This window comes from Salvelinus alpinus, chromosome 2, assembly GCF_045679555.1.
Source record: "Salvelinus alpinus chromosome 2, SLU_Salpinus.1, whole genome shotgun sequence".
In the NCBI taxonomy this organism is placed as follows: Eukaryota; Metazoa; Chordata; class Actinopteri; order Salmoniformes; family Salmonidae; genus Salvelinus; species Salvelinus alpinus.
Window position 1 is genome coordinate 46,227,808 of NC_092087.1, and position 26,297 is coordinate 46,254,104.

General features: G+C 43.3%; 22 non-coding genes across 22 annotated transcripts; 18 read left to right on the forward strand and 4 right to left on the reverse strand.

Annotated features, from left to right (window-relative positions):
• Window positions 1-4,945: 4,945 nt before the first annotated feature.
• Window positions 4,946-5,017, forward strand: trnaw-cca (transfer RNA tryptophan (anticodon CCA)). The gene has a single exon. It is a non-coding gene; the product is annotated as a tRNA-Trp (tRNA).
• Window positions 5,018-5,481: 464 nt separating this feature from the next.
• On the forward strand, window positions 5,482-5,553 carry trnaw-cca (transfer RNA tryptophan (anticodon CCA)). The gene has a single exon. It is a non-coding gene; the product is annotated as a tRNA-Trp (tRNA).
• A 1,130-nt stretch (window positions 5,554-6,683) lies between these two features.
• On the forward strand, window positions 6,684-6,755 carry trnaw-cca (transfer RNA tryptophan (anticodon CCA)). The gene has a single exon. It is a non-coding gene; the product is annotated as a tRNA-Trp (tRNA).
• A 375-nt stretch (window positions 6,756-7,130) lies between these two features.
• trnak-uuu (transfer RNA lysine (anticodon UUU)) lies at window positions 7,131-7,203 on the reverse strand. The gene has a single exon. It is a non-coding gene; the product is annotated as a tRNA-Lys (tRNA).
• A 1,353-nt stretch (window positions 7,204-8,556) lies between these two features.
• trnaw-cca (transfer RNA tryptophan (anticodon CCA)) lies at window positions 8,557-8,628 on the forward strand. Its single transcript has one exon. It is a non-coding gene; the product is annotated as a tRNA-Trp (tRNA).
• Window positions 8,629-9,758: 1,130 nt separating this feature from the next.
• On the forward strand, window positions 9,759-9,830 carry trnaw-cca (transfer RNA tryptophan (anticodon CCA)). Its single transcript has one exon. It is a non-coding gene; the product is annotated as a tRNA-Trp (tRNA).
• A 375-nt stretch (window positions 9,831-10,205) lies between these two features.
• On the reverse strand, window positions 10,206-10,278 carry trnak-uuu (transfer RNA lysine (anticodon UUU)). The gene has a single exon. It is a non-coding gene; the product is annotated as a tRNA-Lys (tRNA).
• A 1,352-nt stretch (window positions 10,279-11,630) lies between these two features.
• Window positions 11,631-11,702, forward strand: trnaw-cca (transfer RNA tryptophan (anticodon CCA)). The gene has a single exon. It is a non-coding gene; the product is annotated as a tRNA-Trp (tRNA).
• A 375-nt stretch (window positions 11,703-12,077) lies between these two features.
• trnak-uuu (transfer RNA lysine (anticodon UUU)) lies at window positions 12,078-12,150 on the reverse strand. Its single transcript has one exon. It is a non-coding gene; the product is annotated as a tRNA-Lys (tRNA).
• Window positions 12,151-12,834: 684 nt separating this feature from the next.
• On the forward strand, window positions 12,835-12,906 carry trnaw-cca (transfer RNA tryptophan (anticodon CCA)). Its single transcript has one exon. It is a non-coding gene; the product is annotated as a tRNA-Trp (tRNA).
• A 375-nt stretch (window positions 12,907-13,281) lies between these two features.
• trnak-uuu (transfer RNA lysine (anticodon UUU)) lies at window positions 13,282-13,354 on the reverse strand. The gene has a single exon. It is a non-coding gene; the product is annotated as a tRNA-Lys (tRNA).
• A 148-nt stretch (window positions 13,355-13,502) lies between these two features.
• trnaw-cca (transfer RNA tryptophan (anticodon CCA)) lies at window positions 13,503-13,574 on the forward strand. The gene has a single exon. It is a non-coding gene; the product is annotated as a tRNA-Trp (tRNA).
• Window positions 13,575-15,242: 1,668 nt separating this feature from the next.
• trnaw-cca (transfer RNA tryptophan (anticodon CCA)) lies at window positions 15,243-15,314 on the forward strand. Its single transcript has one exon. It is a non-coding gene; the product is annotated as a tRNA-Trp (tRNA).
• A 1,800-nt stretch (window positions 15,315-17,114) lies between these two features.
• Window positions 17,115-17,186, forward strand: trnaw-cca (transfer RNA tryptophan (anticodon CCA)). The gene has a single exon. It is a non-coding gene; the product is annotated as a tRNA-Trp (tRNA).
• Window positions 17,187-17,782: 596 nt separating this feature from the next.
• On the forward strand, window positions 17,783-17,854 carry trnaw-cca (transfer RNA tryptophan (anticodon CCA)). Its single transcript has one exon. It is a non-coding gene; the product is annotated as a tRNA-Trp (tRNA).
• A 596-nt stretch (window positions 17,855-18,450) lies between these two features.
• On the forward strand, window positions 18,451-18,522 carry trnaw-cca (transfer RNA tryptophan (anticodon CCA)). Its single transcript has one exon. It is a non-coding gene; the product is annotated as a tRNA-Trp (tRNA).
• A 1,131-nt stretch (window positions 18,523-19,653) lies between these two features.
• Window positions 19,654-19,725, forward strand: trnaw-cca (transfer RNA tryptophan (anticodon CCA)). Its single transcript has one exon. It is a non-coding gene; the product is annotated as a tRNA-Trp (tRNA).
• A 1,668-nt stretch (window positions 19,726-21,393) lies between these two features.
• trnaw-cca (transfer RNA tryptophan (anticodon CCA)) lies at window positions 21,394-21,465 on the forward strand. The gene has a single exon. It is a non-coding gene; the product is annotated as a tRNA-Trp (tRNA).
• A 596-nt stretch (window positions 21,466-22,061) lies between these two features.
• trnaw-cca (transfer RNA tryptophan (anticodon CCA)) lies at window positions 22,062-22,133 on the forward strand. The gene has a single exon. It is a non-coding gene; the product is annotated as a tRNA-Trp (tRNA).
• A 1,131-nt stretch (window positions 22,134-23,264) lies between these two features.
• trnaw-cca (transfer RNA tryptophan (anticodon CCA)) lies at window positions 23,265-23,336 on the forward strand. Its single transcript has one exon. It is a non-coding gene; the product is annotated as a tRNA-Trp (tRNA).
• A 1,131-nt stretch (window positions 23,337-24,467) lies between these two features.
• trnaw-cca (transfer RNA tryptophan (anticodon CCA)) lies at window positions 24,468-24,539 on the forward strand. The gene has a single exon. It is a non-coding gene; the product is annotated as a tRNA-Trp (tRNA).
• Window positions 24,540-25,135: 596 nt separating this feature from the next.
• Window positions 25,136-25,207, forward strand: trnaw-cca (transfer RNA tryptophan (anticodon CCA)). Its single transcript has one exon. It is a non-coding gene; the product is annotated as a tRNA-Trp (tRNA).
• Window positions 25,208-26,297: the final 1,090 nt, after the last annotated feature.

Here is a 26,297-nt window from a genome sequence, read left to right on the forward strand (position 1 = left end):
CAATCAGTCTTCAAACAGGGAGTTTAAACCTGGAGGTTCAGATTAAAAATCCTAAAGTTTTCAGACTAAGCTGTTTTGGCTATGGGATTGTATTGTCCACAGGTGAACATGTCATGGAAAGTGACAGAAATTGCAATTATAGAAAGACTTGCTTCTGATGGAAGGTGAACATTAAAAGAACGCCCAAACAGGGACTTGAACCCTGGACCCTCAGATTAAAAGTCTGATGCGCTACCGACTGAGCTATCCAGGCTATGCATGTAATTGTTTTCATACACCTAACCTGCCGGGCAGATGCACGTCAGATCGTACATTTCACCAGAGACACAGGCCTTCATTCCAAATGATACAGTCAACGAAATCTGAACTAGGTATCCCCCCCCGTAGATGCTCTTCTTCCAGGACCTCGTTGCGCAACGGTAGCGCATCTGACTCCAGATCAGAAGGTTGCGTGTTCAAATCACGTCGTGGTCAGATTTTTGATGTGTGCAATCTCTGCCTTTACACAGCGAAGTCAATGAATCAGCACAAGTACCAATGTGGCTTTACAGTTCAAATGTTGCTAAACAACGACCAATCCGATGATGCTTTAGATGACAGTCGTCTCTCACAAAAGCATGGCACACTGCAAATTCCTACATCAAATGATGCTGTGTGATTGACAGACTTAAATCAGTCTTCAAACAGGGAGTTTTAACCTGGATGTTCAGATAAAAAATCCTAAAGTTTTCAGACTAAGCTGTTTTGGCTATGGGATTGTATTGTCCACAGGTGAACATGTCATGGAAAGTGACAGAAATTGCAATTATAGAAAGACTTGCTTCTGATGGAAGGTGAACATTAAAAGAACGCCCGAAAAGGGACTTGAATCCTGGACCCTCAGATTAAAAGTCTGATGCTCTACCGACTGAGCTATCCAGGCTCTGCATGTAATTGTTTTCATACACCTAACCTGCCGGGCAGATGCACGTCAGGTCGTACATTTCACCAGAGACACAGGCCTTCATTCCAATTGATACAGTCAACGAAATCTGAACCAGGCATCCCCCCCATAGACGCGATTCTTCCAAGACCACGTGGGGCAACGGTAGCGCGTCTGACTCCAGATCAGAAGGTTGGGTGTTCATATCACGTTGTGGTCAGATTTTTGATGTGTGCAATCTCTGCCTTTACACAGCAAAGTCAATGAATCAGCACAAGTACCAATGTGGCTTTACAGTTCAAATGTTGCTAAACAACGACCAATCCGATTATGCTTTAGATGACAGTCGTCTCTCACAAAAGCATGGCACACTGCAAATTCCTACATCAAATGATGCTGTGTGATTGACAGACTTAAATCAGTCTTCAAACAGGGAGTTTAAACCTGGAGGTTCAGATTAAAAATCCAAAAGTTTTCAGACTAAGCTGTTTTGGCTATGGGATTGTATTGTCCACAGGTGAACATGTCATGGAAAGTGACAGAAATTGCAATTATAGAAAGACTTGCTTCTGATGGAAGGTGAACATTAAAAGAACGCCCGAACAGGTACTTGAACACTGGACCCTCAGATTAAAAGTCTGATGCTCTACCGACTGAGCTATCCAGGCTCTGCATGTAATTGTTTTCATACACCTAACCTGCCGGGCAGATGCACGTCAGGTCGTACATTTCACCAGAGACACAGGCCTTCATTCCAATTGATACAGTCAACGAAATCTGAACCAGGCATCCCCCCCATAGACGCGATTCTTCAAAGACCACTTGGTGCAATGGTAGCGCGTCTGACTCCAGATCAGAAGGTTGTGTGTTCAAATCATGTCGTGGTCAGATTTTTGATGTGTGCAATCTCTGCCTTTACACAGCGAAGTCAATGAATCAGCACAAGTACCAATGTGGCTTTACAGTTAAAATGTTGCTAAACAACGACCAATCCGATGATGCTTTAGATGACAGTCGTCTCTCACAAAAGCATGGCACACTGCAAATTCCTAAATCAGATGATGCTGTGTGATTGACAGACTTCAATCAGTCTTCAAACAGGGAGTTTAAACCTGGAGGTTCAGATTAAAAATCCTAAAGTTTTCAGACTAAGCTGTTTTGGCTATGGGATTGTATTGTCCACAGGTGAACATGTCATGGAAAGTGACAGAAATTGCAATTATAGAAAGACTTGCTTCTGATGGAAGGTGAACATTAAAAGAACGCCCAAACAGGGACTTGAACCCTGGACCCTCAGATTAAAAGTCTGATGCGCTACCGACTGAGCTATCCAGGCTATGCATGTAATTGTTTTCATACACCTAACCTGCCGGGCAGATGCACGTCAGATCGTACATTTCACCAGAGACACAGGCCTTCATTCCAAATGATACAGTCAACGAAATCTGAACTAGGTATCCCCCCCCGTAGATGCTCTTCTTCCAGGACCTCGTTGCGCAACGGTAGCGCATCTGACTCCAGATCAGAAGGTTGCGTGTTCAAATCACGTCGTGGTCAGATTTTTGATGTGTGCAATCTCTGCCTTTACACAGCGAAGTCAATGAATCAGCACAAGTACCAATGTGGCTTTACAGTTCAAATGTTGCTAAACAACGACCAATCCGATGATGCTTTAGATGACAGTCGTCTCTCACAAAAGCATGGCACACTGCAAATTCCTACATCAAATGATGCTGTGTGATTGACAGACTTAAATCAGTCTTCAAACAGGGAGTTTTAACCTGGATGTTCAGATAAAAAATCCTAAAGTTTTCAGACTAAGCTGTTTTGGCTATGGGATTGTATTGTCCACAGGTGAACATGTCATGGAAAGTGACAGAAATTGCAATTATAGAAAGACTTGCTTCTGATGGAAGGTGAACATTAAAAGAACGCCCGAAAAGGGACTTGAATCCTGGACCCTCAGATTAAAAGTCTGATGCTCTACCGACTGAGCTATCCAGGCTCTGCATGTAATTGTTTTCATACACCTAACCTGCCGGGCAGATGCACGTCAGGTCGTACATTTCACCAGAGACACAGGCCTTCATTCCAATTGATACAGTCAACGAAATCTGAACCAGGCATCCCCCCCATAGACGCGATTCTTCCAAGACCACGTGGGGCAACGGTAGCGCGTCTGACTCCAGATCAGAAGGTTGGGTGTTCATATCACGTTGTGGTCAGATTTTTGATGTGTGCAATCTCTGCCTTTACACAGCGAAGTCAATGAATCAGCACAAGTACCAATGTGGCTTTACAGTTCAAATGTTGCTAAACAACGACCAATCCGATTATGCTTTAGATGACAGTCGTCTCTCACAAAAGCATGGCACACTGCAAATTCCTACATCAAATGATGCTGTGTGATTGACAGACTTAAATCAGTCTTCAAACAGGGAGTTTAAACCTGGAGGTTCAGATTAAAAATCCAAAAGTTTTCAGACTAAGCTGTTTTGGCTATGGGATTGTATTGTCCACAGGTGAACATGTCATGGAAAGTGACAGAAATTGCAATTATAGAAAGACTTGCTTCTGATGGAAGGTGAACATTAAAAGAACGCCCGAACAGGTACTTGAACACTGGACCCTCAGATTAAAAGTCTGATGCTCTACCGACTGAGCTATCCAGGCTCTGCATGTAATTGTTTTCATACACCTAACCTGCCGGGCAGATGCACGTCAGGTCGTACATTTCACCAGAGACACAGGCCTTCATTCCAATTGATACAGTCAACGAAATCTGAACCAGGCATCCCCCCCATAGACGCGATTCTTCCAAGACCACGTGGTGCAATGGTAGTGCGTCTGACTCCAGATCAGAAGGTTGTGTGTTCAAATCATGTCGTGGTCAGATTTTTGATGTGTGCAATCTCTGCCTTTACACAGCGAAGTCAATGAATCAGCACAAGTACCAATGTGGCTTTACAGTTCAAATGTTGCTAAACAACGACCAATCCGATGATGCTTTAGATGACAGTCGTCTCTCACAAAAGCATGGCACACTGCAAATTCCTAAATCAGATAATGCTGTTTGATTGACAGACTTAAATCAGTCTTCAAACAGGGAGTTTAAACCTGGAGGTTCAGATTAAAAATCTTAACGTTTTCAGACAGCTGTTTTGGCTATGGGATTGTATTGTCCACAGGTGAACATGTCATGGAAAGTGACAGAAATTGCAATTATAGAAAGACTTGCTTCTAATGGAAGGTGAACATTAAAAGAATGCCCGAACAGGGACTTGACCCCTGGACCCTCAGATTAAAAGTCTGATGCTCTACCGACTGAGCTATCCAGGCTCTGCATGTAATTGTTTTCATACACCTAACCTGCCGGGCAGATGCACGTCAGGTCGTACATTTCACCAGAGACACAGGCCTTCATTCCAATTGATACAGTCAACGAAATCTGAACCAGGCATCCCCCCCATAGACGCGATTCTTCCAAGACCACGTGGTGCAATGGTAGTGCGTCTGACTCCAGATCAGAAGGTTGTGTGTTGAAATCATGTCGTGGTCAGATTTTTGATGTGTGCAATCTCTGCCTTTACACAGCGAAGTCAATGAATCAGCACAAGTACCAATGTGGCTTTACAGTTCAAATGTTGCTAAACAACGACCAATCCGATGATGCTTTAGATGACAGTCGTCTCTCACAAAAGCATGGCACACTGCAAATTCCTAAATCAATTGATGCTGTGTGATTGACAGACTTAAATCAGTCTTCAAACAGGGAGTTTAAACCTGGAGGTTCAGATTAAAAATCCTAAAGTTTTCAGACTAAACTGTTTTGGCTATGGGATTGTAATTGTCCACAGGTGAACATGTCATGGAATGTGACAGAAATTGCAATTATAGAAAGACTTTGCAGTGTGCCATGCACGTCTGATCGTACATTTCCCCAGAGACACAGGCCTTCATTCCAAATGATACAGTCAACGAAATCTGAACTAGGCATCCCCCCCGTAGATGCAATTCTTCCAAGACCTCGTGGCGCAACGGTAGCGCGTCTGACTCCAGATCAGAAGGTTGCGTGTTCAAACCACGTCGTGGTCAGAATTTTGATGTGTGCAATCTCTGCCTTTACACAGCGAAGTCAATGAATCAGCACAAGTACCAATGTGGCTTTACAGTTCAAATGTTGCTAAACAACGACCAATCCGATGATGCTTTAGATGACAGTCGTCTCTCACAAAAGCATGGCACACTGCAAATTCCTAAATCAGATGATGCTGTGTGATTGACAGACTTAAATCAGTCTTCAAACAGGGAGTTTAAACCTGGAGGTTCAGATTAAAAATCCTAAAGTTTTCAGACTAAACTGTTTTGGCTATGGGATTGTAATTGTCCACAGGTGAACATGTCATGGAATGTGACAGAAATTGCAATTATAGAAAGACTTTGCAGTGTGCCATGCACGTCAGATCGTACATTTCCCCAGAGACACAGGCCTTCATTCCAAATGATACAGTCAACAAAATCTGAACTAGGCATCCCCCCCGTAGATGCGATTCTTCCAAGACCTCGTGGCGCAATGGTAGCGCGTCTGACTCCAGATCAGAAGGTTGCGTGTTCAAATCACGTTGTGGTCAGAATTTTGATGTGTGCAATCTCTGCCTTTACACAGCGAAGTCAATGAATCAGCACAAGTACCAATGTGGCTTTACAGTTAAAATGTTGCTAAACAACGACCAATCCGATGATGCTTTAGATGACAGTCGTCTCTCACAAAAGCATGGCACACTGCAAATTCCTAAATCAAATGATGCTGTGTGATTGACAGACTTAAATCAGTCTTCAAACAGGGAGTTTAAACCTGGAGGTTCAGATTAAAAATCTTAACGTTTTCAGACAGCTGTTTTGGCTATGGGATTGTATTGTCCACAGGTGAACATGTCATGGAAAGTGACAGAAATTGCAATTATAGAAAGACTTGCTTCTAATGGAAGGTGAACATTAAAAGAATGCCCGAACAGGGACTTGACCCCTGGACCCTCAGATTAAAAGTCTGATGCTCTACCGACTGAGCTATCCAGGCTCTGCATGTAATTGTTTTCATACACCTAACCTGCCGGGCAGATGCACGTCAGGTCGTACATTTCACCAGAGACACAGGCCTTCATTCCAATTGATACAGTCAACGAAATCTGAACCAGGCATCCCCCCCATAGACGCGATTCTTCCAAGACCACGTGGTGCAATGGTAGTGCGTCTGACTCCAGATCAGAAGGTTGTGTGTTGAAATCATGTCGTGGTCAGATTTTTGATGTGTGCAATCTCTGCCTTTACACAGCGAAGTCAATGAATCAGCACAAGTACCAATGTGGCTTTACAGTTCAAATGTTGCTAAACAACGACCAATCCGATGATGCTTTAGATGACAGTCGTCTCTCACAAAAGCATGGCACACTGCAAATTCCTAAATCAATTGATGCTGTGTGATTGACAGACTTAAATCAGTCTTCAAACAGGGAGTTTAAACCTGGAGGTTCAGATTAAAAATCCTAAAGTTTTCAGACTAAACTGTTTTGGCTATGGGATTGTAATTGTCCACAGGTGAACATGTCATGGAATGTGACAGAAATTGCAATTATAGAAAGACTTTGCAGTGTGCCATGCACGTCTGATCGTACATTTCCCCAGAGACACAGGCCTTCATTCCAAATGATACAGTCAACGAAATCTGAACTAGGCATCCCCCCCGTAGATGCAATTCTTCCAAGACCTCGTGGCGCAACGGTAGCGCGTCTGACTCCAGATCAGAAGGTTGCGTGTTCAAACCACGTCGTGGTCAGAATTTTGATGTGTGCAATCTCTGCCTTTACACAGCGAAGTCAATGAATCAGCACAAGTACCAATGTGGCTTTACAGTTCAAATGTTGCTAAACAACGACCAATCCGATGATGCTTTAGATGACAGTCGTCTCTCACAAAAGCATGGCACACTGCAAATTCCTAAATCAAATGATGCTGTGTGATTGACAGACTTAAATCAGTCTTCAAACAGGGAGTTTAAACCTGGAGGTTCAGATTAAAAATCCTAAAGTTTTCAGACTAAGCTGTTTTGGCTATGGGATTGTATTGTCCACAGGTGAACATGTCATGGAAAGTGACAGAAATTGCAATTATAGAAAGACTTGCTTCTGATGGAAGGTGAACATTAAAAGAACGCCCAAACAGGGACTTGAACCCTGGACCCTCAGATTAAAAGTCTGATGCTCTACCGACTGAGCTATCCAGGCTCTGCATGTAATTGTTTTCATACACCTAACCTGCCGGGCAGATGCACGTCAGATCGTACATTTCACCAGAGACACAGGCCTTCATTCCAAATGATACAGTCAACGAAATCTGAACTAGGTATCCCCCCCGTAGATGCTCTTCTTCCAGCACCTCGTTGCGCAACGGTAGCGCATCTGACTCCAGATCAGAAGGTTGCGTGTTCAAATCACGTCGTGGTCAGATTTTTGATGTGTGCAATCTCTGCCTTTACACAGCGAAGTCAATGAATCAGCACAAGTACCAATGTGGCTTTACAGTTCAAATGTTGCTAAACAACGACCAATCCGATGATGCTTTAGATGACAGTCGTCTCTCACAAAAGCATGGCACACTGCAAATTCCTAAATCAAATGATGCTGTGTGATTGACAGACTTAAATCAGTCTTCAAACAGGGAGTTTAAACCTGGAGGTTCAGATTAAAAATCCTAAAGTTTTCAGACTAAGCTGTTTTGGCTATGGGATTGTATTGTCCACAGGTGAACATGTCATGGAAAGTGACAGAAATTGCAATTATAGAAAGACTTGCTTCTGATGGAAGGTGAACATTAAAAAAACGCCCGAAAAGGGACTTGAATCCTGGACCCTCAGATTAAAAGTCTGATGCTCTACCGACTGAGCTATCCAGGTTCTGCATGTAATTGTTTTCATACACCTAACCTGCCGGGCAGATGCACGTCAGGTCGTACATTTCACCAGAGACACAGGCCTTCATTCCAATTGATACAGTCAACGAAATCTGAACCAGGCATCCCCCCCCATAGACGCGATTCTTCCAAGACCACGTGGGGCAACGGTAGCGCGTCTGACTCCAGATCAGAAGGTTGCGTGTTCAAATCACGTCGTGGTCAGATTTTTGATGTGAGCAATCTCTGCCTTTACACAGCGAAGTCAATGAATCAGCACAAGTACCAATGTGGCTTTACAGTTCAAATGTTGCTAAACAACGACCAATCCGATGATGCTTTAGATGACAGTCGTCTCTCACAAAAGCATGGCACACTGCAAATTCCTAAATCAGATGATGCTGTGCGATTGACAGACTAAAATCAGTCTTCAAACAGGGAGTTTAAACCTGGAGGTTCAGATTAAAAATCCTAAAGTTTTCAGACTAAACTGTTTTGGCTATGGGATTGTAATTGTCCACAGGTGAACATGTCATGGAATGTGACAGAAATTGCAATTATAGAAAGACTTTGCAGTGTGCCATGCACGTCTGATCGTACATTTCCCCAGAGACACAGGCCTTCATTCCAAATGATACAGTCAACGAAATCTGAACTAGGCATCCCCCCCGTAGATGCAATTCTTCCAAGACCTCGTGGCGCAACGGTAGCGCGTCTGACTCCAGATCAGAAGGTTGCGTGTTCAAACCACGTCGTGGTCAGAATTTTGATGTGTGCAATCTCTGCCTTTACACAGCGAAGTCAATGAATCAGCACAAGTACCAATGTGGCTTTACAGTTAAAATGTTGCTAAACAACGACCAATCCGATGATGCTTTAGATGACAGTCGTCTCTCACAAAAGCATGGCACACTGCAAATTCCTAAATCAAATGATGCTGTGTGATTGACAGACTTAAATCAGTCTTCAAACAGGGAGTTTAAACCTGGAGGTTCAGATTAAAAATCTTAACGTTTTCAGACAGCTGTTTTGGCTATGGGATTGTATTGTCCACAGGTGAACATGTCATGGAAAGTGACAGAAATTGCAATTATAGAAAGACTTGCTTCTAATGGAAGGTGAACATTAAAAGAATGCCCGAACAGGGACTTGACCCCTGGACCCTCAGATTAAAAGTCTGATGCTCTACCGACTGAGCTATCCAGGCTCTGCATGTAATTGTTTTCATACACCTAACCTGCCGGGCAGATGCACGTCAGGTCGTACATTTCACCAGAGACACAGGCCTTCATTCCAATTGATACAGTCAACGAAATCTGAACCAGGCATCCCCCCCATAGACGCGATTCTTCCAAGACCACGTGGTGCAATGGTAGTGCGTCTGACTCCAGATCAGAAGGTTGTGTGTTGAAATCATGTCGTGGTCAGATTTTTGATGTGTGCAATCTCTGCCTTTACACAGCGAAGTCAATGAATCAGCACAAGTACCAATGTGGCTTTACAGTTCAAATGTTGCTAAACAACGACCAATCCGATGATGCTTTAGATGACAGTCGTCTCTCACAAAAGCATGGCACACTGCAAATTCCTAAATCAATTGATGCTGTGTGATTGACAGACTTAAATCAGTCTTCAAACAGGGAGTTTAAACCTGGAGGTTCAGATTAAAAATCCTAAAGTTTTCAGACTAAACTGTTTTGGCTATGGGATTGTAATTGTCCACAGGTGAACATGTCATGGAATGTGACAGAAATTGCAATTATAGAAAGACTTTGCAGTGTGCCATGCACGTCTGATCGTACATTTCCCCAGAGACACAGGCCTTCATTCCAAATGATACAGTCAACGAAATCTGAACTAGGCATCCCCCCCGTAGATGCAATTCTTCCAAGACCTCGTGGCGCAACGGTAGCGCGTCTGACTCCAGATCAGAAGGTTGCGTGTTCAAACCACGTCGTGGTCAGAATTTTGATGTGTGCAATCTCTGCCTTTACACAGCGAAGTCAATGAATCAGCACAAGTACCAATGTGGCTTTACAGTTCAAATGTTGCTAAACAACGACCAATCCGATGATGCTTTAGATGACAGTCGTCTCTCACAAAAGCATGGCACACTGCAAATTCCTAAATCAAATGATGCTGTGTGATTGACAGACTTAAATCAGTCTTCAAACAGGGAGTTTAAACCTGGAGGTTCAGATTAAAAATCCTAAAGTTTTCAGACTAAGCTGTTTTGGCTATGGGATTGTATTGTCCACAGGTGAACATGTCATGGAAAGTGACAGAAATTGCAATTATAGAAAGACTTGCTTCTGATGGAAGGTGAACATTAAAAGAACGCCCAAACAGGGACTTGAACCCTGGACCCTCAGATTAAAAGTCTGATGCTCTACCGACTGAGCTATCCAGGCTCTGCATGTAATTGTTTTCATACACCTAACCTGCCGGGCAGATGCACGTCAGATCGTACATTTCACCAGAGACACAGGCCTTCATTCCAAATGATACAGTCAACGAAATCTGAACTAGGTATCCCCCCCGTAGATGCTCTTCTTCCAGCACCTCGTTGCGCAACGGTAGCGCATCTGACTCCAGATCAGAAGGTTGCGTGTTCAAATCACGTCGTGGTCAGATTTTTGATGTGTGCAATCTCTGCCTTTACACAGCGAAGTCAATGAATCAGCACAAGTACCAATGTGGCTTTACAGTTCAAATGTTGCTAAACAACGACCAATCCGATGATGCTTTAGATGACAGTCGTCTCTCACAAAAGCATGGCACACTGCAAATTCCTAAATCAAATGATGCTGTGTGATTGACAGACTTAAATCAGTCTTCAAACAGGGAGTTTAAACCTGGAGGTTCAGATTAAAAATCCTAAAGTTTTCAGACTAAGCTGTTTTGGCTATGGGATTGTATTGTCCACAGGTGAACATGTCATGGAAAGTGACAGAAATTGCAATTATAGAAAGACTTGCTTCTGATGGAAGGTGAACATTAAAAGAACGCCCGAAAAGGGACTTGAATCCTGGACCCTCAGATTAAAAGTCTGATGCTCTACCGACTGAGCTATCCAGGTTCTGCATGTAATTGTTTTCATACACCTAACCTGCCGGGCAGATGCACGTCAGGTCGTACATTTCACCAGAGACACAGGCCTTCATTCCAATTGATACAGTCAACGAAATCTGAACCAGGCATCCCCCCCATAGACGCGATTCTTCCAAGACCACGTGGGGCAACGGTAGCGCGTCTGACTCCAGATCAGAAGGTTGCGTGTTCAAATCACGTCGTGGTCAGATTTTTGATGTGAGCAATCTCTGCCTTTACACAGCGAAGTCAATGAATCAGCACAAGTACCAATGTGGCTTTACAGTTCAAATGTTGCTAAACAACGACCAATCCGATGATGCTTTAGATGACAGTCGTCTCTCACAAAAGCATGGCACACTGCAAATTCCTAAATCAGATGATGCTGTGCGATTGACAGACTAAAATCAGTCTTCAAACAGGGAGTTTAAACCTGGAGGTTCAGATTAAAAATCCTAAAGTTTTCAGACTAAACTGTTTTGGCTATGGGATTGTAATTGTCCACAGGTGAACATGTCATGGAATGTGACAGAAATTGCAATTATAGAAAGACTTTGCAGTGTGCCATGCACGTCTGATCGTACATTTCCCCAGAGACACAGGCCTTCATTCCAAATGATACAGTCAACGAAATCTGAACTAGGCATCCCCCCCGTAGATGCAATTCTTCCAAGACCTCGTAGCGCAACGGTAGCGCGTCTGACTCCAGATCAGAAGGTTGCGTGTTCAAACCACGTCGTGGTCAGAATTTTGATGTGTGCAATCTCTGCCTTTACACAGCGAAGTCAATGAATCAGCACAAGTACCAATGTGGCTTTACAGTTCAAATGTTGCTAAACAACGACCAATCCGATGATGCTTTAGATGACAGTCGTCTCTCACAAAAGCATGGCACACTGCAAATTCCTAAATCAAATGATGCTGTGTGATTGACAGACTTAAATCAGTCTTCAAACAGGGAGTTTAAACCTGGAGGTTCAGATTAAAAATCCTAAAGTTTTCAGACTAAGCTGTTTTGGCTATGGGATTGTATTGTCCACAGGTGAACATGTCATGGAAAGTGACAGAAATTGCAATTATAGAAAGACTTGCTTCTGATGGAAGGTGAACATTAAAAGAACGCCCAAACAGGGACTTGAACCCTGGACCCTCAGATTAAAAGTCTGATGCTCTACCGACTGAGCTATCCAGGCTCTGCATGTAATTGTTTTCATACACCTAACCTGCCGGGCAGATGCACGTCAGGTCGTACATTTCACCAGAGACACAGGCCTTCATTCCAATTGATACAGTCAACGAAATCTGAACCAGGCATCCCCCCCATAGACGGGATTCTTCCAAGACCACGTGGGGCAACGGTACCGCGTCTGACTCCAGATCAGAATGTTGCGTGTTCAAATCATGTCGTGGTCAGTATTTTGATGTGTGCAATCTCTGCCTTTACACAGCGAAGTCAATGAATCAGCACAAGTACCAATGTGGCTTTACAGTTCAAATGTTGCTAAACAACGACCAATCCGATGATGCTTTAGATGACAGTCGTCTCTCACAAAAGCATGGCACACTGCAAATTCCAAAATCAGATGATGCTGTGTGATTGACAGACTTAAATCAGTCTTCAAACAGGGAGTTTAAACCTGGAGGTTCAGATTAAAAATCCTAAAGTTTTCAGACTAAACTGTTTTGGCTATGGGATTGTAATTGTCCACAGGTGAACATGTCATGGAATGTGACAGAAATTGCAATTATAGAAAGACTTTGCAGTGTGCCATGCACGTCAGATCGTACATTTCCCCAGAGACACAGGCCTTCATTCCAAATGATACAGTCAACGAAATCTGAACTAGGCATCCCCCCCGTAGATGCGATTCTTCCAAGACCTCGTGGCGCAATGGTAGCGCGTCTGATTCCAGATCAGAAGGTTGCGTGTTCAAATCACGTCGTGGTCAGAATTTTGATGTGTGCAATCTCTGCCTTTACACAGCGAAGTCAATGAATCAGCACAAGTACCAATGTGGCTTTACAGTTCAAATGTTGCTAAACAACGACCAATCCGATGATGCTTTAGATGACAGTCGTCTCTCACAAAAGCATGGCACACTGCAAATTCCTAAATCAAATGATGCTGTGTGATTGACAGACTTAAATCAGTCTTCAAACAGGGAGTTTAAACCTGGAGGTTCAGATTAAAAATCCTAAAGTTTTCAGACTAAGCTGTTTTGGCTATGGGATTGTATTGTCCACAGGTGAACATGTCATGGAAAGTGACAGAAATTGCAATTATAGAAAGACTTGCTTCTGATGGAAGGTGAACATTAAAATAACGCCCAAACAGGGACTTGAACCCTGGACCCTCAGATTAAAAGTCTGATGCTCTACCGACTGAGCTATCCAGGCTCTGCATGGAATTGTTTTCATACACCTAACCTGCCGGGCAGATGCACGTCAGATCGTACATTTCACCAGAGACACAGGCCTTCATTCCAAATGATACAGTCAACGAAATCTGAACTAGGTATCCCCCCCGTAGATGGTCTTCTTCCAGGACCTCGTGGCGCAATGGTAGCGCGTCTGACTCCAGATCAGAAGGTTGCGTGTTCAAATCACGTCGTGGTCAGATTTTTGATGTGTGCAATCTCTGCCTTTACACAGCGAAGTCAATGAATCAGCACAAGTACCAATGTGCCTTTACAGTTCAAATGTTGCTAAACAACGACCAATCCGATGATGCTTTAGATGACAGTCGTCTCTCACAAAAGCATGGCACACTGCAAATTCCAAAATCAGATGATGCTGTGTGATTGACAGACTTAAATCAGTCTTCAAACAGGGAGTTTAAACCTGGAGGTTCAGATTAAAAATCCTAAAGTTTTCAGACTAAACTGTTTTGGCTATGGGATTGTAATTGTCCACAGGTGAACATGTCATGGAATGTGACAGAAATTGCAATTATAGAAAGACTTTGCAGTGTGCCATGCACGTCAGATCGTACATTTCCCCAGAGACACAGGCCGTCATTCCAAATGATACAGTCAACGAAATCTGTACTAGGCATCCCCCCGTAGATGTGATTCTTCCAAGACCTCGTGGCGCAACGGTAGCGCGTCTGACTCCAGATCAGAAGGTTGTGTGTTCAAACCACGTCGTGGTCAGATTTTTTATGTGTGCAATCTCTGCCTTTACACAGCGAAGTCAATGAATCAGCACAAGTACCAATGTGGCTTTACAGTTAAAATGTTGCTAAACAACGACCAATCCGATGATGCTTTAGATGACAGTCGTCTCTCACAAAAGCATGGCACACTGCAAATTCCTAAATCAAATGATGCTGTGTGATTGACAGACTTAAATCAGTCTTCAAACAGGGAGTTTAAACTTGGAGGTTCAGATTAAAAATCCTAAAGTTTTCAGACTAAGCTGTTTTGGCTATGGGATTGTATTGTCCACAGGTGAACATGTCATGGAAAGTGACAGAAATTGCAATTATAGAAAGACTTGCTTCTGATGGAAGGTGAACATTAAAAGAACGCCCGAAAAGGGACTTGAATCCTGGACCCTCAGATATAAAAGTCCGATGCTCTACCGACTGAGCTATCCAGGCTCTGCATGTAATTGTTTTCATACACCTAACCTGCCGGGCAGATGCACGTCAGGTCGTACATTTCACCAGAGACACAGGCCTTCATTCCAATTGATACAGTCAACGAAATCTGAACCAGGCATCCCTTCCATAGACGGGATTCTTCCAAGACCACGTGGGGCAACGGTACCGCGTCTGACTCCAGATCAGAATGTTGCGTGTTCAAATCATGTCGTGGTCAGTATTTTGATGTGTGCAATCTCTGCCTTTACACAGCGAAGTCAATGAATCAGCACAAGTACCAATGTGGCTTTACAGTTCAAATGTTGCTAAACAACGACCAATCCGATGATGCTTTAGATGACAGTCGTCTCTCACAAAAGCATGGCACACTGCAAATTCCTAAATCAGATGATGCTGTGTGATTGACAGACTTAAATCAGTCTTCAAACAGGGAGTTTAAACCTGGAGGTTCAGATTAAAAATCCTAAAGTTTTCAGACTAAACTGTTTTGGCTATGGGATTGTAATTGTCCACAGGTGAACATGTCATGGAATGTGACAGAAATTGCAATTATAGAAAGACTTTGCAGTGTGCCATGCACGTCAGATCGTACATTTCCCCAGAGACACAGGCCTTCATTCCAAATGATACAGTCAACAAAATCTGAACTAGGCATCCCCCCCGTAGATGCGATTCTTCCAAGACCTCGTGGCGCAATGGTAGCGCGTCTGACTCCAGATCAGAAGGTTGCGTGTTCAAATCACGTTGTGGTCAGAATTTTGATGTGTGCAATCTCTGCCTTTACACAGCGAAGTCAATGAATCAGCACAAGTACCAATGTGGCTTTACAGTTCAAATGTTGCTAAACAACGACCAATCCGATGATGCTTTAGATGACAGTCGTCTCTCACAAAAGCATGGCACACTGCAAATTCCTAAATCAAATGATGCTGTGTGATTGACAGACTTAAATCAGTCTTCAAACAGGGAGTTTAAACTTGGAGGTTCAGATTAAAAATCCTAAAGTTTTCAGACTAAGCTGTTTTGGCTATGGGATTGTATTGTCCACAGGTGAACATGTCATGGAAAGTGACAGAAATTGCAATTATAGAAAGACTTGCTTCTGATGGAAGGTGAACATTAAAAGAACGCCCGAAAAGGGACTTGAATCCTGGACCCTCAGATTAAAAGTCTGATGCTCTACCGACTGAGCTATCCAGGCTCTGCATGTAATTGTTTTCATACACCTAACCTGCCGGGCAGATGCACGTCAGGTCGTACATTTCACCAGAGACACAGGCCTTCATTCCAATTGATACAGTCAACGAAATCTGAACCAGGCATCCCCCCCATAGACGGGATTCTTCCAAGACCACGTGGGGCAACGGTACCGCGTCTGACTCCAGATCAGAATGTTGCGTGTTCAAATCATGTCGTGGTCAGTATTTTGATGTGTGCAATCTCTGCCTTTACACAGCGAAGTCAATGAATCAGCACAAGTACCAATGTGGCTTTACAGTTCAAATGTTGCTAAACAACGACCAATCCGATGATGCTTTAGATGACAGTCGTCTCTCACAAAAGCATGGCACACTGCAAATTCCTAAATCAGATGATGCTGTGTGATTGACAGACTTAAATCAGTCTTCAAACAGGGAGTTTAAACCTGGAGGTTCAGATTAAAAATCCTAAAGTTTTCAGACTAAACTGTTTTGGCTATGGGATTGTAATTGTCCACAGGTGAACATGTCATGGAATGTGACAGAAATTGCAATTATAGAAAGACTTTGCAGTGTGCCATGCACGTCAGATCGTACATTTCCCCAGAGACACAGGCCTTCATTCCAAATGATACAGTCAACAAAATCTGAACTAGGCATCCCCCCCGTAGATGCGATTCTTCCAAGACCTCGTGGCGCAATGGTAGCGCGTCTGACTCCAGATCAGAAGGTTCCGTGTTCAAATCACGTTGTGGTCAGAATTTTGATGTGTGCAATCTCTGCCTTTACACAGCGAAGTCAATGAATCAGCACAAGTACCAATGTGGCTTTACAGTTCAAATGTTGCTAAACAACGACCAATCCGATGATGCTTTAGATGACAGTCGTCTCTCACAAAAGCATGGCACACTGCAAATTCCTAAATCAAATGATGCTGTGTGATTGACAGACTTAAATCAGTCTTCAAACAGGGAGTTTAAACCTGGAGGTTCAGATTAAAAATCCTAAAGTTTTCAGACTAAGCTGTTTTGGCTATGGGATTGTATTGTCCACAGGTGAACATGTCATGGAAAGTGACAGAAATTGCAATTATAGAAAGACTTGCTTCTGATGGAAGGTGAACATTAAAAGAACGCCCAAACAGGGACTTGAACCCTTGACCCTCAGATTAAAAGTCTGATGATCTACCGACTGAGCTATCCAGGCTCTGCATGTAATTGTTTTCATACACCTAACCTGCCGGGCAGATGCACGTCAGATCGTACATTTCCCCAGAGACACAGGCCTTCATTCCAAATGATACAGTCAATGAAATCTGAACTAGGCATCCCCCCCGTAGATGCAATTCTTCCAAGACCTCGTGGCGCAACGGTAGCGCGTCTGACTCCAGATCAGAAGGTTGCGTGTTCAAATCACGTCGTGGTCAGAATTTTGATGTGTGCAATCTCTGCCTTTACACAGCGAAGTCAATGAATCAGCACAAGTACCAATGTGGCTTTACAGTTCAAATGTTGCTAAACAACGACCAATCCGATGATGCTTTAGATGACAGTCGTCTCTCACAAAAGCATGGCACACTGCAAATTCCTAAATCAAATGATGCTGTGTGATTGACAGACTTAAATCAGTCTTCAAACAGGGAGTTTAAACCTGGAGGTTCAGATTAAAAATCCTAAAGTTTTCAGACTAAGCTGTTTTGGCTATGGCATTGTATTGTCCACAGGTGAACATGTCATGGAAAGTGACAGAAATTGCAATTATAGAAAGACTTGCTTCTGATGGAAGGTGAACATTAAAAGAACACCCGAACAGGGACTTGAACCCTTGAACCTCAGATTAAAAGTCTGATGCTCTACCGACTGAGCTATCCAGGCTCTGCATGTAATTGTTTTCATACACCTAACCTGCCGGGCAGATGCACGTCAGATCGTACATTTCCCCAGAGACACAGGCCTTCATTCCAAATGATACAGTCAACGAAATCTGAACTAGGCATCCCCCCCGTAGATGCAATTCTTCCAAGACCTCGTGGCGCAACGGTAGCGCGTCTGACTCCAGATCAGAAGGTTGCGTGTTCAAATCACGTCGTGGTCAGAATTTTGATGTGTGCAATCTCTGCCTTTACACAGCGAAGTCAATGAATCAGCACAAGTACCAATGTGGCTTTACAGTTCAAATGTTGCTAAACAACGACCAATCCGATGATGCTTTAGATGACAGTCGTCTCTCACAAAAGCATGGCACACTGCAAATTCCTAAATCAATTGATGCTGTGTGATTGACAGACTTAAATCAGTCTTCAAACAGGGAGTTTAAACCTGGAGGTTCAGATTAAAAATCCTAAAGTTTTCAGACTAAGCTGTTTTGGCTATGGGATTGTATTGTCCACAGGTGAACATGTCATGGAATGTGACAGAAATTGCAATTATAGAAAGACTTGCTTCTGATGGAAGGTGAACATTAAAAGAACACCCGAACAGGGACTTGAACCCTTGAACCTCAGATTAAAAGTCTGATGCTCTACCGACTGAGCTATCCAGGCTCTGCATGTAATTGTTTTCATACACCTAACCTGCCGGGCAGATGCACGTCAGATCGTACATTTCCCCAGAGACACAGGCCTTCATTCCAAATGATACAGTCAACGAAATCTGAACTAGGCATCCCCCCCGTAGATGCAATTCTTCCAAGACCTCGTGGCGCAACGGTAGCGCGTCTGACTCCAGATCAGAAGGTTGCGTGTTCAAATCACGTCGTGGTCAGAATTTTGATGTGTGCAATCTCTGCCTTTACACAGCGAAGTCAATGAATCAGCACAAGTACCAATGTGGCTTTACAGTTCAAATGTTGCTAAACAACGACCAATCCGATGATGCTTTAGATGACAGTCGTCTCTCACAAAAGCATGGCACACTGCAAATTCCTAAATCAATTGATGCTGTGTGATTGACAGACTTAAATCAGTCTTCAAACAGGGAGTTTAAACCTGGAGGTTCAGATTAAAAATCCTAAAGTTTTCAGACTAAGCTGTTTTGGCTATGGGATTGTATTGTCCACAGGTGAACATGTCATGGAATGTGACAGAAATTGCAATTATAGAAAGACTTGCTTCTGATGGAAGGTGAACATTAAAAAAACACCCAAACAGAGACTTGAACCCTTGACCCTCAGATTAAAATTCTGATGCTCTACCGACTGAGCTATCGAGGCTCTGCATGTAACTGTTTTCATACACCTAACCTGCCGGGCAGATGCACGTCAGATCGTACATTTCACCAGAGACACAGGCCTTCATTCCAAATGATACAGTCAACGAAATCTGAACTAGGCATCCCCCCGTAGATGCAATTCTTCCAAGACCTCGTGGCGCAACGGTAGCGTGTCTGACTCCAGATCAGAAGGTTGCGTGTTCAAATCACGTCGTGGTCAGAATTTTGATGTGTGCAATCTCTGCCTTTACACAGCGAAGTCAATGAATCAGCACAAGTACCAATGTGGCTTTACAGTTAAAATGTTGCTAAACAACGACCAATCCGATGATGCTTTAGATGACAGTCGTCTCTCACAAAAGCATGGCACACTGCAAATTCCTAAATCAAATGATGCTGTGTGATTGACAGACTTAAATCAGTCTTCAAACAGGGAGTTTAAACCTGGAGGTTCAGATTAAAAATCCTAAAGTTTTCAGACTAAACTGTTTTGGCTATGGGATTGTAATTGTCCACAGGTGAACATGTCATGGAATGTGACAGAAATTGCAATTATAGAAAGACTTTGCAGTGTGCCATGCACGTCAGATCGTACATTTCCCCAGAGACACAGGCCTTCATTCCAAATGATACAGTCAACGAAATCTGAACTAGGTATCCCCCCCGTAGATGCTCTTCTTCCAGGACCTCGTGGCGCAACGGTAGCGCGTCTGACTCCAGATCAGAAGGTTGCGTGTTCAAATCACGTCGTGGTCAGATTTTTGATGTGTGCAATCTCTGCCTTTACACAGCGAAGTCAATGAATCAGCACAAGTACCAATGTGGCTTTACAATTCAAATGTTGCTAAACACCGACCAATCCGATGATGCTTTAGATGACAGTCGTCTCTCACAAAAGCATGGAACACTGCAAATTCCTACATCAAATGATGCTGTGTGATTGACAGACTTAAATCAGTCTTCAAACAGGGAGTTTACACCTGGAGGTTCAGATTAAAAATCCTAAAGTTTTCAGACTAAACTGTTTTGGCTATGGGATTGTAATTGTCCACAGGTGAACATGTCATGGAATGTGACGGAAATTGCAATTATAGAAAGACTTTGCAGTGTGCCATGCACGTCAGATCGTACATTTCCCCAGAGACACAGGCCGTCATTCCAAATGATACAGTCAACGAAATCTGTACTAGGCATCTCCCCCGTAGATGTGATTCTTCCAAGACCTCGTGGCGCAACGGTAGCGCGTCTGACTCCAGATCAGAAGGTTGTGTGTTCAAATCACGTCGTGGTCAGAATTTTGATGTGTGCAATCTCTGCCTTTACACAGCGAAGTCAATGAATCAGCACAAGTACCAATGTGGCTTTACAGTTCAAATGTTGCTAAACAACGACCAATCCGATGATGCTTTAGATGACAGTCGTCTCTCACAAAAGCATGGCACACTGCAAATTCCTAAATCAAATGATGCTGTGTGATTGACAGACTTAAATCAGTCTTCAAACAGGGAGTTTAAACTTGGAGGTTCAGATTAAAAATCCTAAAGTTTTCAGACTAAGCTGTTTTGGTTATGGGATTGTATTGTCCACAGGTGAACATGTCATGGAAAGTGACAGAAATTGCAATTATAGAAAGACTTGCTTCTGATGGAAGGTGAACATTAAAAGAACGCCCGAAAAGGGACTTGAATCCTGGACCCTCAGATTAAAAGTCTGATGCTCTACCGACTGAGCTATCCAGGCTCTGCATGTAATTGTTTTCATACACCTAACCTGCCGGGCAGATGCACGTCAGGTCGTACATTTCACCAGAGACACAGGCCTTCATTCCAATTGATACAGTCAACGAAATCTGAACCAGGCATCCCCCCCATAGACGGGATTCTTCCAAGACCACGTGGGGCAACGGTACCGCGTCTGACTCCAGATCAGAATGTTGCGTGTTCAAATCATGTCGTGGTCAGTATTTTGATGTGTGCAATCTCTGCCTTTACACAGCGAAGTCAATGAATCAGCACAAGTACCAATGTGGCTTTACAGTTCAAATGTTGCTAAACAACGACCAATCCGATGATGCTTTAGATGACAGTCGTCTCTCACAAAAGCATGGCACACTGCAAATTCCTAAATCAGATGATGCTCTGTGATTGACAGACTTAAATCAGTCTTCAAACAGGGAGTTTAAACCTGGAGGTTCAGATTAAAAATCCTAAAGTTTTCAGACTAAACTGTTTTGGCTATGGGATTGTAATTGTCCACAGGTGAACATGTCATGGAATGTGACAGAAATTGCAATTATAGAAAGACTTTGCAGTGTGCCATGCACGTCAGATCGTACATTTCCCCAGAGACACAGGCCGTCATTCCAAATGATACAGTCCGCGAAATCTGAACTAGGCATCCCCCCCATAGATGCGATTCTTCCAAGACCTCGTGGCGCAACGGTAGCGCGTCTGACTCCAGATCAGAAGGTTGCGTGTTCAAATCACGTCGTGGTCAGAATTTTGATGTGTGCAATCTCTGCCTTTACACAGCGAAGTCAATGAATCAGCACAAGTACCAATGTGGCTTTACAGTTCAAATGTTGCTAAACAACGACCAATCCGATGATGCTTTAGATGACAGTCGTCTCTCACAAAAGCATGGCACACTGCAAATTCCTAAATCAAATGATGCTGTGTGATTGACAGACTTAAATCAGTCTTCAAACAGGGAGTTTAAACCTGGAGGTTCAGATTAAAAATCCTAAAGTTTTCAGACTAAGCTGTTTTGGCTATGGGATTGTATTGTCCACAGGTGAACATGTCATGGAAAGTGACAGAAATTGCAATTATAGAAAGACTTGCTTCTGATGGAAGGTGAACATTAAAAGAACGCCCAAACAGGGACTTGAACCCTTGACCCTCAGATTAAAAGTCTGATGATCTACCGACTGAGCTATCCAGGCTCTTCATGCAATTGTTTTCATACACCTAACCTGCCGGGCAGATGCACGTCAGATCGTACATTTCCCCAGAGACACAGGCCTTCATTCCAAATGATACAGTCAACGAAATCTGAACTAGGCATCCCCCCCGTAGATGCAATTCTTCCAAGACCTCGTGGCGCAACGGTAGCGCGTCTGACTCCAGATCAGAAGGTTGCGTGTTCAAATCACGTCGTGGTCAAAATTTTGATGTGTGCAATCTCTGCCTTTACACAGCGAAGTCAATGAATCAGCACAAGTACCAATGTGGCTTTACAGTTCAAATGTTGCTAAACAACGACCAATCCGATGATGCTTTAGATGACAGTCGTCTCTCACAAAAGCATGGCACACTGCAAATTCCTAAATCAAATGATGCTGTGTGATTGACAGACTTAAATCAGTCTTCAAACAGGGAGTTTAAACCTGGAGGTTCAGATTAAAAATCCTAAAGTTTTCAGACTAAGCTGTTTTGGCTATGGGATTGTATTGTCCACAGGTGAACATGTCATGGAAAGTGACAGAATTTGCAATTATAGAAAGACTTGCTTCTGATGGAAGGTGAACATTAAAAGAACGCCCGAACAGGGACTTGAAACCTTGACCCTCAGATTAAAAGTCTGATGCTCTACCGACTGAGCTATCCAGGCTCTGCATGTAAATGTTTTCATACACCTAACCTGCCGGGCAGATGCACGTCAGATCGTACATTTCACCAGGACACAGGCCTTCATTCCAAATGATACAGTCAACGAAATCTGAACTAGGCATCCCCCCCGTAGATGCAATTCTTCCAAGACCTCGTGGCGCAACGGTAGCGCGTCTGACTTCAGATCAGAAGGTTGCGTGTTCAAATCACGTCGTGGTCAGAATTTTGATGTGTGCAATCTCTGCCTTTACACAGCGAAGTCAATGAATCAGCACAAGTACCAATGTGGCTTTACAGTTCAAATGTTGCTAAACAACGACCAATCCGATGATGCTTTAGATGACAGTCGTCTCTCACAAAAGCATGGAACACTGCAAATTCCTACATCAAATGATGCTGTGTGATTGACAGACTTAAATCAGTCTTCAAACAGGGAGTTTAAACCTGGAGGTTCAGATTAAAAATCCTAAAGTTTTCAGACTAAACTGTTTTGGCTATGGGATTGTAATTGTCCACAGGTGAACATGTCATGGAATGTGACAGAAATTGCAATTATAGAAAGACTTTGCAGTGTGCCATGCACGTCAGATCGTACATTTCCCCAGAGACACAGGCCTTCATTCCAAATGATACAGTCAACGAAATCTGAACTAGGTATCCCCCCCGTAGATGCTCTTCTTCCAGGACCTCGTGGCGCAACGGTAGCGCGTCTGACTCCAGATCAGAAGGTTGCGTGTTCAAATCACGTCGTGGTCAGATTTTTGATGTGTGCAATCTCTGCCTTTACACAGCGAAGTCAATGAATCAGCACAAGTACCAATGTGGCTTTACAATTCAAATGTTGCTAAACAACGACCAATCCGATGATGCTTTAGATGACAGTCGTCTCTCACAAAAGCATGGAACACTGCAAATTCCTACATCAAATGATGCTGTGTGATTGACAGACTTAAATCAGTCTTCAAACAGGGAGTTTACACCTGGAGGTTCAGATTAAAAATCCTAAAGTTTTCAGACTAAACTGTTTTGGCTATGGGATTGTAATTGTCCACAGGTGAACATGTCATGGAATGTGACGGAAATTGCAATTATAGAAAGACTTTGCAGTGTGCCATGCACGTCAGATCGTACATTTCCCCAGAGACACAGGCCGTCATTCCAAATGATACAGTCAACGAAATCTGTACTAGGCATCCCCCCCGTAGATGTGATTCTTCCAAGACCTCGTGGCGCAACGGTAGCGCGTCTGACTCCAGATCAGAAGGTTGTGTGTTCAAATCACGTCGTGGTCAGAATTTTGATGTGTGCAATCTCTGCCTTTACACAGCGAAGTCAATGAATCAGCACAAGTACCAATGTGGCTTTACAGTTCAAATGTTGCTAAACAACGACCAATCCGATGATGCTTTAGATGACAGTCGTCTCTCACAAAAGCATGGCACACTGCAAATTCCTAAATCAAATGATGCTGTGTGATTGACAGACTTAAATCAGTCTTCAAACAGGGAGTTTAAACCTGGAGGTTCAGATTAAAAATCCTAAAGTTTTCAGACTAAGCTGTTTTGGCTATGGGATTGTATTGTCCACAGGTGAACATGTCATGGAAAGTGACAGAAATTGCAATTATAGAAAGACTTGCTTCTGATGGAAGGTGAACATTAAAAGAACGCCCAAACAGGGACTTGAACCCTTGACCCTCAGATTAAAAGTCTGATGATCTACCGACTGAGCTATCCAGGCTCTTCATGTAATTGTTTTCATACACCTAACCTGCCGGGCAGATGCACGTCAGATCGTACATTTCCCCAGAGACACAGGCCTTCATTCCAAATGATACAGTCAACGAAATCTGAACTAGGCATCCCCCCGTAGATGCAATTCTTCCAAGACCTCGTGGCGCAACGGTAGCGCGTCTGACTCCAGATCAGAAGGTTGCGTGTTCAAATCACGTCGTGGTCAAAATTTTGATGTGTGCAATCTCTGCCTTTACACAGCGAAGTCAATGAATCAGCACAAGTACCAATGTGGCTTTACAGTTCAAATGTTGCTAAACAACGACCAATCCGATGATGCTTTAGATGACAGTCGTCTCTCACAAAAGCATGGCACACTGCAAATTCCTAAATCAAATGATGCTGTGTGATTGACAGACTTAAATCAGTCTTCAAACAGGGAGTTTAAACCTGGAGGTTCAGATTAAAAATCCTAAAGTTTTCAGACTAAGCTGTTTTGGCTATGGGATTGTATTGTCCACAGGTGAACATGTCATGGAAAGTGACAGAAAATGCAATTATAGAAAGACTTGCTTCTGATGGAAGGTGAACATTAAAAGAACACCCGAACAGGGACTTGAACCCTTGAACCGCAGATTAAAAGTCTGATGCTCTACCGACTGAGCTATCCAGGCTCTGCATGTAATTGTTTTCATACACCTAACCTGCCGGGCAGATGCACGTCAGATCGTACATTTCCCCAGAGACACAGGCCTTCATTCCAAATGATACAGTCAACGAAATCTGAACTAGGCATCCCCCCCGTAGATGCGATTCTTCAAAGACCTCGTGGCGCAACGGTAGCGCGTCTGACTCCAGATCAGAAGGTTGCGTGTTCAAATCACGTCGTGGTCAGAATTTTGATGTGTGCAATCTCTGCCTTTACACAGCGAAGTCAATGAATCAGCACAAGTACCAATGTGGCTTTACAGTTAAAATGTTGCTAAACAACGACCAATCCGATGATGCTTTAGATGACAGTCGTCTCTCACAAAAGCATGGCACACTGCAAATTCCTAAATCAAATGATGCTGTGTGATTGACAGACTTAAATCAGTCTTCAAACAGGGAGTTTAAACCTGGAGGTTCAGATTAAAAATCCTAAAGTTTTCAGACTAAGCTGTTTTGGCTATGGGATTGTATTGTCCACAGGTGAACATGTCATGGAATGTGACAGAAATTGCAATTATAGAAAGACTTGCTTCTGATGGAAGGTGAACATTAAAAAAACGCCCAAACAGGGACTTGAACCCTTGACCCTCAGATTAAAATTCTGATGCTCTACCGACTGAGCTATCGAGGCTCTGCATGTAATTGTTTTCATACACCTAACCTGCCGGGCAGATGCACGTCAGATCGTACATTTCACCAGAGACACAGGCCTTCATTCCAAATGATACAGTCAACGAAATCTGAACTAGGCATCCCCCCGTAGATGCAATTCTTCCAAGACCTCGTGGCGCAACGGTAGCGCGTCTGACTCCAGATCAGAAGGTTGCGTGTTCAAATCAAGTCGTGGTCAGAATTTTGATGTGTGCAATCTCTGCCTTTACACAGCGAAGTCAATGAATCAGCACAAGTACCAATGTGGCTTTACAGTTCAAATGTTGCTAAACAACGACCAATCCGATGATGCTTTAGATGACAGTCGTCTCTCACAAAAGCATGGCACACTGCAAATTCCTAAATCAAATGATGCTGTGTGATTGACAGACTTAAATCAGTCTTCAAACAGGGAGTTTAAACCTGGAGGTTCAGATTAAAAATCCTAAAGTTTTCAGACTAAGCTGTTTTGGCTATGGGATTGTATTGTCCACAGGTGAACATGTCATGGAAAGTGACAGAATTTGCAATTATAGAAAGACTTGCTTCTGATGGAAGGTGAACATTAAAAGAACGCCCGAACAGGGACTTGAAACCTTGACCCTCAGATTAAAAGTCTGAT